At 46.2% G+C, this 13,776-nt stretch overlaps 1 long non-coding RNA gene across 1 annotated transcript; it reads left to right on the forward strand.

The window, feature by feature from the left end:
• The first annotated feature begins 11,988 nt into the window (after nucleotides 1-11,988).
• LOC125940541 (uncharacterized) lies at nucleotides 11,989-12,965 on the forward strand. Its single transcript, XR_007463744.1, has 3 exons — nucleotides 11,989-12,145; nucleotides 12,532-12,709; nucleotides 12,772-12,965. It is a non-coding gene; the product is annotated as an uncharacterized LOC125940541 (long non-coding RNA).
• Nucleotides 12,966-13,776: the final 811 nt, after the last annotated feature.

Here is a 13,776-nt window from a genome sequence, read left to right on the forward strand (position 1 = left end):
TTTTTTAAGCTTCATTGACACCGACGCCTAAAGAATAATCTGTAAATATCTTTCCTCAGATTCTGTTATTGTGGGTGATGAGTGGCTGCCAGCACCGCTTCATCGCACTGAAATTGCGCAACCGTCCTATTCAATGCAGAAACCACAGCGCAATATCTACTTTGACATTGAGACAAACGCATGGACGGACGATGCTCTCGCCAGTAATTCATTATAAGAAGGTACACTGAATATAATACCTGCGGTGCGCATGCGCGCACATACAAGCAAAAACTGCCAAACATAGAGCGATGTGCCACAAGCAATACTAGATCAGATGCAAAATGTAAAGCAGCGTATCATGTGGCTAAAAATATAACTGGAGTATAGAACTCGCCTCAAAGCTCCTTTTACATCAGTGTGTGTTATTCATACAGCTTTAAGATGAAACCAACCTCCTCATAAACGTTGCCTTCAGCATTCTCCATGCTGTTATCACCATTTTTCAAAATATTCTACGCCACTGGGGCGCGCAACTGGCCGAAAATAATGCGCCTCCATGGAATTCTGCGGGCCGTGCGCAGCGCGCGCAGCCTGCGGGCGAGGAGAATTGAGGAGGAAAGCGCGCGCGCGGAGGAGATTGTCGCTACTTTTAAGATCAAGGGGCTTTAGTCAGCACGAAAAGAAAAACACCACCGGGATGACCACAGTCTAACACTGATAGGACACAGGGCGATCCGTCGACGTTTTACAAGCGAGTCACCAGTGACTCCGGCGCTCACCACCGTTCTCCCGTGACACGAGGCAACGCATCGACGACATGAGCTGCGGGTTGAAATAAAGCACACGCAGTGAGTAAAAGCGATGCCGGCCCTCCAAACAGCTCGAAACTTTCCGCCAAGTACCTGCGGGCAGGCACCACAGCGACGACTGGGAAAAACTGCAGTACCTGAAAAATAGTAGACAGTGGTTTAGTAGGCGGTGCGCAGATCCGCTGCTGCTGCCAAATTGTGGTTCAGTACACCCGGCGTTGCTCCAAGCCAGATAGTAATCCAGGTGGCGCTCACAGTGGGTCAGCACGAAAAAAAAAATCACAGCATATCCACGGGGTGAATGATGATGAGTGGGGCGAAGCTCCGGAGGGAATCATCGGTAAACCGTGAAACTCTTCCGTGAAATTCGCCCAGTGCATCATATAAAGAGTGTGAAACACCGTGTATATATTAAACATCAAACTTTTATTGTACTGTTGGTTTCCGTGGTCTCTTCATCATCACCGCTTTGTGATCGGTGAAATGCAGGGAAAGTGGTTCTTGTGTGGGTGTTAACGTAAAGTTGGCAAACACTACATCGATGCAAGTTCCCCTGATGGTGGTTGGTTTCGGGTGATCTTCACGACGCTGCCGTGTCGCTTCGGCCTCCCGTTCAAGCACTGCGGGGTTTTCCCGGCGTCGCCGAGCAGCCTGACGACACGCTTCGGCCTCTCGTTCTCGGACGGCCGGATTCTGTCTGCGAGCGCGCTCTGCCGCCGCCTGGCGCGCTCGTCGCTCCGCCGCCTTGTCTTCCATCCGGCGACTCCAAGCGAAAGAGAAAGCCGCCAAGAGCCAGCGCCTTTTCTTATTATTAGTGATATTATTTCCAAGGACATTTATACACAACGCCATCTGTTGGGCAATTCATAAACTAGCGGTAGCAGCCTGACGGCACGCTTCGGCGTCTCTTTCACGTACGGACACACAACGCCATCTATTGAGGAATTCATAAACTAGAGGTGGCTACATACTACTTACTACTACTACAGAGGAGGGAACGACCCACACCCTAAGGAGCTTCGCCCCTAAAACACCACCGGATTGATCACAGTCCTGCCCTGATATGATACAGGGCGATGCGTCGACGTTTTACAAGCGAGTCACCAGTGACTCCGGCGCTGACCACCCTTCTCCCGTGACACGAGGCAATGCATCGACAACATGAGCTGAAAAACAGTAGACAGTGGTTTAGCAGGCTGTGCGCAGATCCGCTGCTGCTGCCAAAGTGTCTTCAAGAAGTATTCAAACTCTTAGACTGGTAAGGCTTAGGAGTGAGGATCAACGGCGAATATCTCAACAGCCTTCGGTTTGCAGATGACATTGTCCTATTCAGCAACAGTGGTGACAAATTAAAGCTAGTGATTGAAGACCTTAACCGCGATAGTGTAAGAGTGGGCTTGAAGATTAACATGCAGAAGACAAAGATAATGTTAATTAGCCTGGCAAGAGAACAATAATTCAGGATCGCCAGTCAACCTCTAGAGTCTGTAAAGGAGTACGTTTATCTAGGACAATTACTCACAGGGGACCCTGATCCTCAGAAGGAAATTTACAGAATAAAATTGGGTTGGAGTGCATACGGCAGGTATTACCAAATCCTGACTGGGAGCTCACCACTGTCGGTGAAAACACTAGTGTACAATAATTGCATTCTACCGGTGCTAACGTATGGGGCAGAAAATTGGAGGTTAACACAGAAGCTCCGGCAGTAGCGAACCCAGAATCTCCGCCATGTGGGGGGGGGGGATAAATTTTTGTGGGGGAGAGGAGAAATGAGCGAGCACTTTGCATAACATGCAAGTTCCTTGCTTTAGGCAGAGGAATCCAACAGCAAATAAAATGCCTAATAATTATAATAATAATGACACCAAAGATGATGATGATGTTTATTTCTTCAGCGTATTCTTCAAAGTCTTGCAAGAGCTTGATAGGGCCAAGAAGCCGGTCTGCAGAGCAGTGCACGTGGTCATCCGCTGAAGCTCTGAACTTAACGGTCGTGGTAGTAGTGAGTGGTGGCAGTGTCTCAGGAGGTCACTTATGACTGATGGAGTGGGAGACCTCAGGAATGTCAGTAATAGCTTGGATAGAGCACCAAAGTATTAAGGTGTATGTTATGGTTCTAATGGTTCTAACGCCTCCCCCCCCCCCCGAACCCCCCCTCCTCCAACCCCCGTGGGTGCGCCACTGAGCTCGAGAAGAAGTTTAGGACCGCACAAAGAGCGATGGAACGAAAAATGTTAGGACTAACGTTAAGAGACAGGAAGAGAGCGGTGTGGATCGGAGAGCAAATATGGATAGCCGATATTCTAAGTTACATTAACAGGAAAAAATGAAGTTGGGTTGGTCATGTAATGCGTAGGGTGGATAACCGGTCGACCATTAGAATTACAGAATGGATACGAAGAGAAGGGAAGCGCATTCGAGGATGGTAGAAAACTAGGTGGGGTGATGAAGTCAGGAAATTTTCAGGCGCAAGTTAGAATCAGCTAGCGCAAGACAGGTGTTATGGAGATCGCAGTGAGGTGCCTTCGTCCTGCCGTGGACATAAATATAGGCTGATGATGATGACGGGTGTCGCACCTGCCCAACAACGGTTTTGCCGAAGTGGCGCGTCAGGGGGCAGCGTCACAACGGCCCCCGGCTGCTGTGCCACACGCAGTGAGCCGAGGGTGACGCCATCCGCCAACTCGGGGGCTGCAGCTAGCGCTGCTCCGCTAATCAAGAGAGGCCCATTAACCTCCGGGCTGGGTTCCTCCCGGTTTTCGTTTTTTGAAACGAGGCCTTCACCGCGAAGAAGCAGCGGGTTTCCAGCGCCCTGCAAGAGGCGATTGAAGGCTGTTTCATATGCTGCGACTGGGGCGATGAAAAGTCGCACGAGTCGCAATGCGATTTTTAGAGGGCTCATTCCATACTATTGAGCTTTAAACACTGCGAAGCCCAAGGTTGCTTGCTGCCAAATGTTGTGCCATACCTCGCATGATTTTTCAAATTTAATGAAAGAAACCTGCGCGTTACAAAATTATTGACCAGTCTTTAATAGGAGCAAATAATACGCATGTCTTGTTATTTAAAACGCTTCAAAGGTTAATTTTTTCTGGAGGGTGCAACAGCAGTTTATCAAGTTCAATGCGAGGAGACATGGCAGAACGTAAACAGCTGTTCGCAGCTGGTCGTTCAGCGCTGTGTGCTGTCTCGTGTGTATTTTATGTCCGTGTCGTTCTTCCTGGGATACAACAAATTACAAGAGGACCTATCAACAAGCTCATACAGCTGTTGTCATCGCATATGCAGTATGCAATATTTGGCTGCAGAGAAGTCGTCATGTCAACGCAGAGACTCTTGCGCTACCCGTGCTTAACGTCAGCTTCTGAAAAAAGGGTGTGTGTATATTGCTCGTGAATGTGCATAAGCGGTTCCTGCTCCTAGCAATATTCTTGCACCAAACCTACCAGCAAGCACCAACCCAAAAGCTCACGTCTGCCCCTGAAGGAAGCCGGAAATTATTTGTGTGTAATTACTGTACGTGCAATGGAATTTGTGTTGTGAACGTTAATCTTAGCGCCAGCCTGGTTCGTCCGTCGCGGCGCGTGTGCTGTAGTTATTCATACTAGCGTTCTTTGAATATTTCGAAAGCCGTAAAAGCCGACACCACATTTTTTAAGGAGCTGCAGTCACTTGTGTACGTAGTATCATATCATTCTGACAGACATGGGCGTCGTCTACTTTCTCGTCCTGTTTCTCGCGCTGCTATTCTGCTGTGAATCTGTATCAAGAAGCGTAAGTTAATATGCTGCAGTACGTAGCGCAGCCGCATAGCCCCACGGCAAACCTTAAATACCTTGTTAGGAGTACGTTTGTTTGTTTAATAACAAAACAAAAACACTAAAATTTTGTATTCGTACTGGCAAGCGTAAAGTACGAAGCTATCGAAACTATCCGCCAATGGCATGCGTGTGCTGCTACCCGCTTCAGCACAGTTTCTTAAAAGTGGGGATGATAACCCGAGATAATCAAAAACATATGCAACTGCAGCAGGTGCTATGGTTCCTTTCCTGAAAATGAAAGCCAGCATCCCAATCTGTTAAGCTAGTCACGTACTTACCCTTGTATTAGACCAATATTAGAGCATGCTAATATGAGCCAGTTCAAAGTAGATTATTTGTCCAAAATAAGAAAGTGCAAGGAAGGCGTCATGGTAAATCTAATCTGGTATTCCCCACCGATTCTAGTGGCAAAACTTTATGCCTCCCTGAATTGCCTGCATTAATCCAATGCTGAAAACAGGGGAAGCTGATTCCCTTTCTTGCTGTTGAAAAGCTGCATGAATGCCAATAACATACCACATATGTTCTGAGTGAAAATGAGGGACACTGACAATATCCCTAAGCCTTTGTATGAGCTTTCTACATGAACAAGAATGGAATAAAACTATTTACCTTTGCAAGTCTCAGAATGCAAACTTGTCAAATTTTTGAGGAGACCACAAAAAAATTTTGAAGGGATACGGACACAAAAGTTGGCGGGTGTTTTTTCGCGTGAGAACAAAACTTGAACGGTTGGGAATTACGAATACAGCAAGCTGCTTTGAAAGAAGGAACGAGAAACGTCTTTTTTGTTCGGTTTTCTGTTGCGCCTTGCTCCAAGCGGCCGCCGGTAGAAGCTGAAATTTGACGTCATAACACCCTCCTCGCGAGCGCGCGGCCAAGGTCGGCCGCAGTCTTTCCGGTGGTTGCCGTCCCTTGCAGCGCTTGTTTATTTCCGTCGGCGTTCTTCGCACGTCATCCGTCTGAACCGTCGGCGCTCCACGCAGGTGGCGCGTATTACATGTGCCTTCCCGCAATGCCCAGGCATTGCTGCGCCCGAGGCTGTTATAGCAGCATCGTCGGTCATGACACACCGTCGCACACGTTTCCCAGGAACGAGAAGGTGCGTAAATTTTGCATACGTACTTGTCAGCCATCACGCCCAGCCTGGAGACCTCTAAAAATGACTTCGTCGACGATCATTATGTGACCAGCCCGGCTGTGCTGAAAAGCCTCGGCATGCCGCTCAAGAGGCAACGCCTAAAGCCTGACGCTGCGCCCTCGGTTTTCTCACGAAAACGCAAGGCAGAGAAGATCAGCGGCGCGTTAGAAAAGAGGAGGCGAAAAGAGGTTGGTACTGTTTTCGTTCACTTGCAGCCTTCTTGTGCAGTTGCTCACGCCGACGGCTTAAACTACTATTCAGTCATCCACGTAGTGCTGAAGTACCCCGCAGCTGCCTCGCCTGCGTGCGTTCTTGAAAAAGCAAGTGTACAGGGGAAACGACAAATAATTTTTGCACAAGTGCCTGGTGCACAGCGAAATGTACGCGCTACGGTTTGCGAAAACGCCGATCGCGCATTTGTGAAGCGTTCTGTATGCGAGGTTTACCCCCGTATTCTTAAACACGCCTTCACTCAACGCTTCTCCTCGACTCAGCCAAGTCGAGGCGACAAGCGTTCCTTCACTCAAGGCGCCGTTGCGTTTCATGAACACTACTTTTCCTCCGCCAAGGAACGCCTTGAAAATACACCCTTGACTCTAGTGAAGTGCACCGACCGAGAAAAGCGTCTGATATCGAGGCTATTATTAAATGCGCTTAGCAAAAGCCCAATTATTTAGGACAGATATGTGTTTCCGTTAATTTGGCTTCATTATCAAATGACAACACGGCGCAATGCACAAATTTAGCTCGGCAGCGCTGCCACTGTTAGCGTTCGACTGATAGATCAAGCGGGAGCTGTGTTTGAGGTCTGGCAACGATCGCACCCCAGCAGCTGAGCATGGCTACAGTGTACTAGAAGGGGGCAGTGGGCTTACTCAGCCGCTCCTCTGACGCAGTCAGCGTCGCATCCAAGAGGTGGCGCCACTGGCAACTTCAATGGAAGCTTTGCTTGCAGACGCTTTGATTTTCCTTGCGTTTCTGTCGGTTTCAGTTCGATGCAGTTCACACTCTTGTTTTTAATTTTGGCATACTTGAGAGTCTTTACATATCTTTAGCAAGCACTATATTTGTTTAGGCCACATGATATTTGCCATAATAGTACCTTGTGGAAAAGGAAGACGGCAACTCTTGGTGAATTTGCTGCCTATCCTAACTCTTAAACCTCTTGTGCAAAGAGGTCGTCGCTGACGGATTTCGCTTATGTGGAAGGGGCCTTCGAATTTTCCGAATTATTGGGCAATCGTAAAAAAATTGAAAGAAAATTTTGAATGAAAGGGTGACCAAATATACGGTTTTATGCCGTGTCGACCTAATGTAAAATTTTGTCAGACAGAAAACAGTGCGCGCATACTGCCCAGCTGGGCTTAAAAAAAAACAAAAAAACATCAGGCATGCTAACCAGGGTAGTGCCTTTGCTTAGCCAAAATGAACTTGTATATATGGCTGAAATATTTCATTCTTCCACTTTAGTTGTTCCATGCTTCACAGTAGCCTTCTGCGTTTATTATTAACCATCATTACGCCGGCACACATTTATTAAATCAAATCAGGTCTATTTTTTCCATCCTGAACAAAAAGTGAAAACTAGTTCACTTGACAATTAGGCTTAGGCTTATGCTTATGTGCAGCTATATAAAGGTAAGCAAAATGAAGATAACAGGGCTGTTGCTGACACAAAGCTTTTATTTGCAAGTACAGCAAGCCATTGTTTCATGCACTTCAACTCATGTACAACGGCTCAACTTCAGCTGCTTGGCTCTCTGCCGCTTTCCTGCCTTGTCCCAGTTAATTCGTTTCACATAAAAATGCAGACGTGTGACAATGTAAAAACTAATTTTAGCTGTGAGGCTAAGAGCGTGCACATTGAAGCCAACTTCGAGGGGAAGCTTACTCTTAACAACTGCCAGCATGTCCATAACGCTGTCAGAGTGTGGCTCACTCTGACAGAAGCATTCTGTTAAAACATCCCCTAGCTGGTACACTGTAGCATGGCGCATGACTGAGAAATAAGAAAGTCTGCGCCCGCATTTGTCTGCTGCTCATTGTTTCCTTGTGCTTAATTTGCGGTTCACGTTGCAGTTGTTAATCGTGGTTATTATGGATATTGTCCGTGTGTGTACTCTCATCGAGCCGGATTGATTTCGAAGGAGGCAACGCATGGAGCGGCCGATGGGCAGCTTTGTTTAACTTCAAGACCATGTGCTGCTGGAAGCTTTCTGAAAGCAACAGGACAAAAAGTAAGGGTGAGTGAGCAGTTTCTGCGTGGAAGCACATTACGCTGTTGCGGTTCTCGTGAAGTTGCCGCCGCGCTATCAATAAAACGTGTCCGATGTATCCAAGCATGACTGGCTCCAGTTGCTCATGCTGCGGGCATTAGCACCCGAAGCAGACTATTCGAGGCAGCATAAGATTGGGCGAAACGTTCCTTTTTTCATTTTTGCATTGCAGCTTGTGGGAGATTCGGCGCGACAATCTGTTGTCGGTTTAGTTGTTCAAGGCACCGCTCCGCGACTGTGTCGGATGATCATTCCACTATCGCGTAAGAAATATTTCAGTAGAGAAGAAGCAGTTGTATACATGTGGCAGAATGCATATGGTTGAGCGCGTAGCTCCGGCACTTTGAAGGAAACAAATGTTTTTCAGCCTTGTACTTTATTTTAGAAGCCGTGGTGGTTAGTCGGTTTGTTCAAATTGTAGCACATATCGTCAGTGAACCAGCACTGGTGCCTGCATAAATTTACAGCGCTGCTTCACTTCACATATACGCTACGCACTCTTTTATTCTTCCAAAAATTCACTTTTCAGTAGTTCATTGCCAGCATTAGTGTTTTTTCGTCTTACCTTTTTCAATGTACTATGTCGTAGCATCTCCTGCAAGTTCCATAAACTGTGCTTTCAAGTTCACGCAACGCCCACATTTTTTTTTAGTTGTGCTATGTCTTCATTTCAGTTGCTTAGCTGCACTGAACTTAGCGTGCGAACGCCCTATGTACATATCATTTTTGGCATTCTGCTGCAGGATGTGGGCCTTGGAAAGACCAGCTGATGGAAGAAATTCAACGTCTGTGTTGCACGGTAAGACATGTGGCTGACGTGAAAGCATCGACAGATACGGTGTCTGCCTGTTGGAAATGCACCATCTCGCTTCCCTGAATGAACTTAGGTGCTGCGGAAGTACTCGACTGATCGGCCCGGTAGTTAGTCTGTGCTTATTTTTCATACTTATCATTAATGATATTGATGTTATGTTAGGCCACATTGACAAAATGGTGAAATGCACGCCGTGTTATTTAAAACCGCAAACATGAAACAGCTATACCGTAATGAAATCAAACTCGTTATAAGCTTATAATGATGTTAATGCACATAAAAACTAGCTTAGGTACAATATTCGTTTTCATCAGTTTACTTTTCGAAGTAAATACATTCATTAAATATTTTCATTGTGTTCAGGAAGCCGATTTTTTTTTTACATTGAGAAGCTCGGACTGTTTTCATTCATATTTGCAAAGATACAGTTTTAAGCTGGTCTGGCGTTTGCACAGCCAGACCGACATACAGCAATCTAACACTTACATAATGCACTCACTAATAGCTGGAATGTGCGCAACCAATATATGTGGCATATATCTGCTACCACTTGCTAGCGTTTTCTGTATTAGGAGCAGGGTCAACTACTACAGCTTTTTTTTATTACAATAAAGATAATGTGATGTACAAAAACTTTCCTCTCTTGTATTGTTATTCAATGTTTTGTATTGGAATAAAATATTACATTCAGATATAATTATGAAAACCATTTCATGGTTGCTCACTTCCTCGTTGGGCTTGGATGTTCATAAGCATAAGCTAATTAAACTAAATATTTTGAAGCAAGGCTCACGTAATTATTGCTAACGGCTGTAAATAGCAGCTACTGTCACACGTCCCACGCAAAAAAAAGTATACTTTTTCGTTTCCCTAGAGCAACTAACTGCATGAAATTATAGATAAAAAGAAAAGTGAACGCACCTGGGTCGGTATTTTGTAGCGATGACTTTAAAGTAATAATGCCTTTTCGCGCTTATCGCGCTTTGTCAGTGGTCAGAGCGACTGTCTGCTCGCGTTATCAACGGGATCAGCCGGCCGTGAGCGGTGGATGATAACACTATTCTAAAATAAGTCATAAGGCATCGCTACAAAATCGCGGCCCAGGTCATTTATAGAGATGCTCGCCTTGCTGGGGTGCACTTCGCCGTCCTTGGAATACCGTAGTAACTGATGCACCCGAGTACAAACCGCTCAGGCGGAGGAAATTCCGGCGCTCGCGCAGCCAGACCACCATCCAGCAATCGAGTACACAGGCAATACACTCACTAACGGCAGGAATCTTCGCAGTTATGTATCGTGCCGCGTTTCAAATGACGCTGCTTTGTATGATGCCCCGCGAGAAACACTGCACTGGCGCTGATAGTAGTTTAGGAGCACTCGCTCGAAGAATACACGTATGCAGGTCTTCAACTGGCTCATGCTTGGAATAAGACGAGAGGTCACTGCACTAGCTGGCAGTCTTCTTGACAGGACGGCCGGTCTGTCTCGGTGCCACAGTAGAATTACTCCGTTGCCGAAGCGCTCCAGAGGATTGCACCAGTCCGTAAAACGATGCCCTTGAAGATGCGTAGCATCGTTAACGAAAAAAAAAGCTGCGGAGGCAACGGGCATCCATCTGAAAAAGCCGACGACGCGAGCGACAGATCACAACGCAGCCATGTTTGCGCGCTAACTTCACTCAATGAAAGATGCAAGGTAGCTGCGGGGCTACCTTGAGATTCTCGAGTAAAACGCTCGAGCTTTGCTTCACTCAAGGCGCGTTTCGAGTGGAGGGTCGAGTCGAGGTGCGTTTGTGAATACGGGCGTTAGTGCCACAAAGTCATCCCCTATGAGTAATTCGTTATTTTCTTTCCACGCTCTACCTCAAAATTTGTTTTTTTTTCTGTGTGCCAATGACACTGCGTCGCGTGAAGCTTTTCAGTGGGTTCCACGACTGCGCAGTGGTGGTTACGTAGTTCTAGTCATTGCCGAGTTCGCCATAAAGCGTGTTGAGCTGTTTCACGTTAGCTTACCCACGCAAATCAGCATGGGTGTCGGGAGAATGTACATTCAAACACTCGAACCTCATGTACAGCTCGTGACGTTGTTTGTGGAGAGCCAGTTTTTTAGAGTACATTTTGATGTGTACTTTCTCCGCATTTGTTTAATTGACCGCAGTGGGGCAATAATCCATTATTCGTCCGTTTTCATAAGTGTATGTTTACATGCTTTGCAATAAGGGAGTAATTATCCATTAGCATCCACCGAAGCCTTATGGCTACGAAGGAAAGCTACACAGCTTCCACAAATTTCGCATTTGAATAAAAATTAAATGTCGTCCCTGTACATTCTATATACGTTTTGTGCCCAGTTTTTATGTTACCTCTCATATTCCATTATTTCCGATCATTGATGAAATATTGCAACGACCAACCTCAGGAGAAGCCTTTCACAAAGAAGCTGTTCACATCCAAGGAATGCAGTGTGATGCTTGTGAAATGCATACCCCTCCAATTGAGCAGGATCCGTTTGAACAAGTCACCCAAGCAGGTACATTTCATAATTCACCAATGACCAACTTATTTCAGAGTTCTCAATGCAGCCTTTTATGAAAAAATGCGATTTTCTTTATGTGGGTGTACAGGGAAAAAATGCATGCCAAAATCTTCAGCTCATGTTGATAAAATGGTTTGCTTTGATGTGTGTTCATTAAATTGTTCTGTCAACTGTTTTCCTCTCTTTGAGTTTCCTGTAAACGCAGCTTACTCGATCCTACACCTGATAATTTCTTCATCTCACCAGTGTACCCATTATCTTATGCTGTCGCCGGCTGCATTTCTCTTCGCTTTTTGGCATATTTCCCTCGTTGCTCTGTAGCAGACGACCGGTCATCTGTTCTACGCATTACGTGACCTTGCAAATTTCACTCCCTCAGGCTTAATTTCGACTGGAATACCATACATCTGCGTTTGCTCTGTAATATGCGGTGTCACCTTCCTATCTTCCGTCATTATCCACTCCATCACTCGTTGTGCGATCCTTTTAGCGTTCAGGTGTTGCTTCCGGTGCACAAGACAGTGGGATTTCATAAACCCCTCTGGTAGCACATCGCCAGTAAGGTGTGACGTGTTGTACTTGGCAGCAAGCATCTACAAATAGCAGGCAAAACAGTGAGAGTGAGGCACATCAAGAGAAACGCCCTGAAGCACTACACCAGCAATTTGCACCAGAACCTCATGCCACCAATGAAAGACAAATTACACCAAAAGCACTTCAGGCTGATAGAGCTGTTCAGACATCATTAATCTGCAGAGACTGGTGTAGGTGTATCAGAGAAACCAATCTGCATCGTGTTTTGAATGCTCTTTTGTGACTAGCCTTGCTATGCATAGCATATATACGTAACAAGAAACAGCATATAATATTTGCATAGGCATGGCTGATCAAAGCACCTAAAGTTTTTTACTCTGTAATTTCTGAGCAGGGTGAAGCATTGAGCCAGATGGTGCAGGTATGTCGTTTTAAATAGCACTAGAAACAACCTCAACACAGACGAGCGTCTCTTCCTTTCTGTGTCGGTGTTTTTCCAGGTCTTTTTTCTTTTTTTTGAAAATGACATATCCGAGCTGTTCTACTGTTGCTGCTAAATTACTTTATTTTGTTGTTGCTAAATTATAAACAATACTTTACTTATGCTATTTTCTAGGAACAGAGGTTAACATCCAAGGGAAGTCCTGTAGTATTTCAACTAGCTGCTTTATGCCACCATGGTCTTCGACACCATTGCCAGATTTCACACATGCATCTGAAGCGGAAATTGCTGACAGTGAAAACAGGAATCGAAATGATGCTTCCTTTGTCTTCTCTGATGTCAGATTGGCTGAGTATGTATTAGACCGCCCTGTAATATTGCGCAGGGCTCACATAGATGTATTTTCTTTTTCAGAGACAGCACTGATCACACAGCCGTGCCTCTTCATGAAGAGAGGAAGCTCATTGTTTTCGAATCTAGTCTGGATGAACTGCTCTCGGTCTGCCCTCTGTGTTCACATCTGTGTAGAGCAATTGATAAAAATGTGAAGGGCACATTATTGCAGGTGACACGCATGTGCATAAACCGCCATGTTTCTAAATGGACAACACAGCCAATAATTAATTGGAAAGCAGCTTGCTTCTTTCTCCAGCAGTATTTTTTTTTTCAGGCGGAAAAGCTTCCAAGTTTTTAGGCTGTGGGTGTTGCCTGCAGCAGTGACAAAACACACTTCAGAGTCCAAAATGCATTCCTCATTCCTGCAGTCACCCAGGTACATGGGCTCATCAAACTGGTTAGGCCACGTAACCAACTTTACAGTGTATGCATATAGATTTATGAGCATTACATGTTTACCACTTCAAGGTCTGGACACACCAACAAAACGTGCTTTTTGATGAAACCATTAGCCGTCCACTCCGGGTTGCTGGGGATGGTAGGGCAATTCCCCTGGACATTCCACCAAGCATGGCACGTACTCTCTTCTGGACATAGAGCTGAACAAGGTGCTGCACATCGAAACTGCAGGCATGTCGGTACAGAACCTTTTAGCCCTTTTAGAATTTTACCTTCCCCGCAGGGGCGTCTGCGTCAGCAGGCGTTTGGTGTGTTGCGACACCACGGACCCGAGCACATGAGGGTCGGACCCTCCTACGCTTAACCGTGCGTGGCTTAGCCGTGTCCGGGGAAAAGGGGATCCTGGGGGTTGAGCCGATGCCGGGAGTTGGACCTTTATGGCCCCCCGGCGGAGGCAACACACTTCTTTGGCCTCCGCTTCACGTAGACGGCACCCCCGGACTGACCCACCCGGGGGAAATCGGTAGTTGCCTTTTCCTGGCTCTCTCTCCAATCTTCGTCTTTCCCTATCACTTTTAATCTTTCCTGTCTTCTCATCTTTTCCATTCACTTCAACTTTTCCTG

This window comes from Dermacentor silvarum, chromosome 10 (assembly GCF_013339745.2).
Source record: "Dermacentor silvarum isolate Dsil-2018 chromosome 10, BIME_Dsil_1.4, whole genome shotgun sequence".
NCBI lineage: Eukaryota > Metazoa > Arthropoda > Arachnida > Ixodida > Ixodidae > Dermacentor > Dermacentor silvarum.